We start from the raw sequence: 5,355 nt of genomic DNA on the forward strand, positions 1-5,355 counted from the left end.
CCGCCCGTACCGACCCGCCGCCAGGACAGCTCCCGACCCCAGGGAGCCTACACTCCGGGGGTGTGCCCTGTCCGCACCCGAGCCCTACTCCAGAACCCACACATTAGAAGAAATATTCTTCCTTTCCCTCGCCAGGTCACCTTGTTGAGCTCAGAAAGGTCCTGAGTGACCGCATACAGCGTCACTTAAGCCAGTTTTGAGCCACCATCACCCCACACGCGTTTTCCCTTGCGAGTAAAAAAAAAAAAAAAAAAAAAAAAGTGATCCTGATGTAAACCTTTCTGCTTAGGTCCCAAAGCAATTTTTGAAAACTTTTCAGAGGTCCAGATACAGGAGGGTTTCTGGATCGCTGCAAGCACCGATCCTACCTGCGGCCGCGCCCTGGCCCTCACCCGGAGTGCTCGGAGCCTGACCCGGGCCCCGCAGGAAGCTTGTCCCAAATGTTCAAGCCTGGCGCGCCGGCACCTTCTTGGCCCCTTTCCGCCCCAGTACCGTCAAGGCCTGGGATGGGGCACGGGGGTAACCTCCAGGCCAGGCCTGACCCTTTCCCGCCCCGGGGCCGGGACCCGGACCGCACCAGCCTCATGGGGGCCAAGGCGGGTGAGAGCCACGGCGCCACGCCGTGGAGGAAGCGCGGCGCTGCAGGCGGCTCTCCTGACGCTCACCTGCCGCGGCTGCAGCCGCAGCGAGCCCGCTCCCGCCCGGCCCCGCGCGCGGATGTCAGGGACCGGAGGAGGCCCGGAACAGTTTTTGATCCTCCACGCGAGCGCCGCTTCTCCCCCTGCCCGCCGTGAAATCTGTTCTCCGGCGGCCAGCCATATTTCTGACTTAAGACGCCCAAAGAAATTTTGGGAAAGTTTCTCGCTCTTTTCCAATTGGAGATAAAAATAAAAGGAAAACAAGGAAATCGCAGCAAGGTTAGCACCTTTATAGGTATCCCACCCTTGGCAAAAAACTGCAAAGTTCTGTTTCTAAAAAAAACAAAAATGATGGAGAGAAAACCTCGCTCTTACCACGTGCGCCAGCCCGTTCCGCCTGCGCTCCGGCGGGTCCCGCGGCCCCTGCGCTGACCACCGGCAAGACGACGCTTCGGAGGGGAGCCCGACTCGCATCTCCAGCCCTGAGTCCGAAGAAAGAACGGGGTGGGGTGGGGGATGGAATGACTGAGTTATGCAAATATAGATAGTGGCAGCGGGGCTCGGGTTACGGCCCCCACCAGCCTCCGAGGTGAGGCACCCACCGGAGGCAAGCGCGGGCGCGGTGACTACTAGCGCTTCGCTCCTCTTCATGCACGTGGGCGGGCAGGCAGGCAAGTGGCCGGGGCCGCCCCGTGGCAGGCGCTGCCACCAATTCTGTTGGCGGCCACCGCGCGCCTCCCCGAGGGGGAGCTACTGGACGCCCCAAGAGCCTAGGCGAGCAAGGCTCACAGGGCAGGACAAAGGGCGGTCCCAGCTCGGGGGAGCCTCGCGGTCTTCGGCTGCTACCCTTCCTGAAGGAGGAGGCTGAGTGGGAGTCAGGTGGGTTTGGAAGACCCACCGAGGACAGGCGGGCATACCTGGTTCGTCTGAAAAGAAGTCAGAGTAAATGGGAATGACTGACCCTCTGGAATTATTTGGAGCTTTCCAACAACTCACACCTCTCCTAAGAGCTACGCCACGTCAAGTTCGCCGCGTGCCGGGGTGGGTTGGGGTCAGGGGCAACCAACAGCCACAGGGAGGCGGGATCCCAGGAGGGTGCCTGGGACCAGTCCTGGGAGGCCTTCCCTGAATCTCCGCTGGAAACGGGTCAGTAGATACTTCCTGTTACCTATCCTTTTTTTTTTTTTTTTTTTAAGAGTGTAATGGAACAAAATTTAGGCACACTCATTTCAAACCAGCCACCCTGTGAGTAAGCTATAAATTCAAAAAACTAAAGCGACTTGCCTAAATTTACACAGCTGATTAGTGATGGTGTACAAACTTGCAACCAGGTCTTCTGATTCCAAATACAGTGCTCTGGTCGCTACATCTTTTGCTCAGGAAAACCCAGTTCTGGAAATGGAACAGTTCTTTGAGGATTGAGAGCTTGGCTCAGCCCACTAGGGAAGAAACAGGTAGCTTTCACCAACTTCATCTCTTTTCTTTGGCATTTCTGAGGAGAGGAAAGCTGAGGTCAGTGCTTTCAAAGGGCATAAGACAAGGGACTGACATGGATGTGCGCGCGCGCGCACACACACACACACACACACGCGCGCGCGCGTGCGCGCGCGCCCACACACGCACACGCAAACACACCGTGAAAGAAGAATTAGAATTTTGGGGCTTATGTTATGGATGGTTCACCAAGTTGGCACAAAGCCAGCATAATAATAGGCCCTGTAATAAGAGAAGTCAATCCCACAGTATCCTTCCTGGAGGGAAGAAGAGGTGAGAAAAGAAATAGGTAGAAACAGATTTTTTAAAAAACGAAAAAGAAAAAGAAGACCTCCAAAGGTGTTTACAAAGTAAGATACTGTGCTGGGGAGGGATTTGGGAGAGGAAGCGGGGATGTGGCAGTTGAATACAGAGATATACCCATGGTCTTTACTTTCAGGTATTTGAACTTATTCTGATCAAAAACTGAACAAATAAATGCCTTTCTTTAAAATAGAGTCGTTAAAATGCCCAAATAAATGGGGCACTCCAAGGTGTATCAGGGTTATTAAAAGAGTTGCAAATTGATGCCAGATTCTGATTTGCTTTGTCCTGATTCCAGACCCAGAAAGTAAAAGAGGAAGGAAGCCGAAGAGTCCTTTAGTAGGCTTGCCCCTGAAGTTGGGAGATTAGATGGGGGCAAGGGGCAGGGGAAGCAGCCTGAGGGTTCTGGCTGACCCTCAGAGTTCCCTCTCTGAGTGATTTTTGGGTTGTTTTCCTGCCACGGAGACTGAGAATCATAATCTGCCATGAGGCATGTTACAAATAATTTGTTAACATTTGCATTTTGATTTATTAAGAAATATTTTGAACATCATTATAGAGTATTCCTACTGTAATGTCATTTTCATCCACTTCCATTTTAATACTGCCTCTAGAGTGGGAAACAAAAGAGTGTCAAAATCGCCCTTCGTTGTGGACACACACATGAGACTATAGATCCCATACTCGAATGACGTAGGATATATGCATCTTAGTAAAAATCAGGCTAATTGCCAATTGTGCCATGCAGCCAAGCTTTTCTTAAAGGTGCCCCTTTGTGCTGAGAAAACTGATTAGTGGTTCCCTATATTCGGCATCTCACTACAAATCTGATAATCCCAGAGGCTATAAACTGAGCCCGGTTTATGCTGATGAAATTTGTTGTGAAGCCTGAAAGAAGCATTGCTTTACACCAGTCCAGTTGCAAATAAAGTTATGTTTTGTCAACACAAATAATCTGAACAGGAGGAAATAAGACCCCTATAGTCTTATTTTGTAGCAGCAGCAGCATTGGCCTAAGCAGAAGGTGCTCAGATTCCCTTTAGGGTGAACTTTCATTAAGTCAATAGATATTTCTTTTTCTTTTCTTTTCTTTTTTTCTTTTTCTTTTTTTTTTCCTACGCCTACAGCACCCCGTCTTCCTAGGTGGTCTCCCATTCAAGTACTAACCAGGCCTGACCCTGCTTAGCTTCTGAGATCAGATGGGATCGATCTTGTTCAGGGTGGCATGGCTATAGACAATAGATATTTCTTGAGCATCTACTATGTGTCAAGTATTAAGGCAAACCCTGGGCATACAGTGGTACCTAAAACCAGGCCTAGGTCCTGTCCCCATGGAGCTTGTGGTCAATCACACAAATATACAATTGCAAACAATGGCAATGTTTGATTCCAATGAAGGAAAAGAACAAAGGACTCAATTGAGTCTAAGAAGTTGTGGAAGACTTCTCTAAGCAGACAGAGATATATCTGAAGGAGGTACAAAAGTTGGGGGAAGGTCAGTGATAGGGCATTCCAGGGAGAAAGAGCAGGCATAGAAAAGCCCCAAGATAGGAGGAAGCAAAATGCATTCACAGAATAAAGAAAGTGCAGTGTGGGTGGAAACCTCCAGGCCACCTTCCATGCCTAGTGTGCTGGGGCTAAGGGCAGCCAGTATGGGCAGCCCCATCCCCCAACCCACCCCTCCAGGAGATTTTAACCTCTACTACTTTACTTTTTCTCTGCTATTATCTTTTCTGGCTAATAACAATGGCATTATAATTTTTACATTAGAGATTTTTTTTTTTACCACTTAGCTTCTGCAAATGAATGAAAACATGCTGACAAGATTTTAGCAAAAAGAGAACATATACAGAAATGCTTATTTATATCGGCATTGTGTTTTAGTGACAGTCTTAATGAAATAATATTTCTCAATAAGGAAATGACGATGTGAATTTTATCTCATTTAAAATGAATGGAGTAGAAAAATGCAGCCTTCTAGTAGAAACTTATGTCAAACTTACAGATCATTTACCATTGCTGACAAAAATAAAAAATAAAAGGTAAATTAATGCGTCATTTTCCATGATTGTTTAAGACAAGCTACATTTTAACCTGGCATGAGACTAGTAAGTGATAATCTGTCAGTCTGGTCATAAAGACTTGAGGCTTCAAATTTTATGTGCATTCAATTGATGAAAAATGAAGTTCACTATAACTAAGGAATTCCTGGAAATTTTAATGCACATATCACTAGCCTATTTACATTAACAGGTTACAAAAGTAGTTTTTATTTTCTAAATAATGTCAGACTTCCTGTAGTAGCTTTTATATTTAGAAAAGGATGGAGAAAGTCAGTGCATCCAAGTGTCAGAGCAGCATTGAAACCAAAAAAAGAAAAAAAATCAAACATTTCATATTTCAACTGAATGATCTTCATAAGAACGGTCACCATTTTTGTGATTACGATTAGGAGCTCTGGAGGCCCATAAGGTCTGGATTCAAATTGTAACTCTAACACTACCTAACAGTGTGTTCTTAAACAAGTTATAAAACTTCTCTGTGCATCTACAAATTGTGCAAAATGACTGTACATATCTCGTAGGGTGTACTGAGGATTAAATATAGTGATATATGTAAAGCATACTGTTTGGTACCTAGTAAATGTTCACTAATTGTTAGCTATTAAATTGTTACTGTTAATTAAACACCCACTTGGAAGACCAACACTATACTATGTTTTTCTGGGTTCATTGCTTTATTCCTCAAAACCGCCTTGAAAAATAGAGCTGTGTATTCCTATCTTACAGATGAGGGAACTGAAGCTGAGAGAAGATACAGAGCTTACCTCAATTCACACAGTTAGAAAGATGCAGGGCCAAAATAAGAACTCTATTCTCTCAACTGCCAAAGCCCACATCTTTCAAGTATATCACATGAG

The 5,355-nt window shown here is 46.6% G+C and overlaps 1 pseudogene; it reads right to left on the reverse strand.

Moving 5' to 3' along the window:
• Positions 1 to 3,553: 3,553 nt before the first annotated feature.
• Positions 3,554 to 3,672, reverse strand: LOC120610034 (uncharacterized; annotated as a pseudogene).
• Between the last annotated feature and the right edge of the window lie 1,683 nt (positions 3,673 to 5,355).

The sequence above is a fragment of the Pteropus medius genome, unplaced genomic scaffold, assembly GCF_902729225.1.
Source record: "Pteropus medius unplaced genomic scaffold, Ma_sr-lr_union100, whole genome shotgun sequence".
Lineage (NCBI taxonomy): Eukaryota > Metazoa > Chordata > Mammalia > Chiroptera > Pteropodidae > Pteropus > Pteropus medius.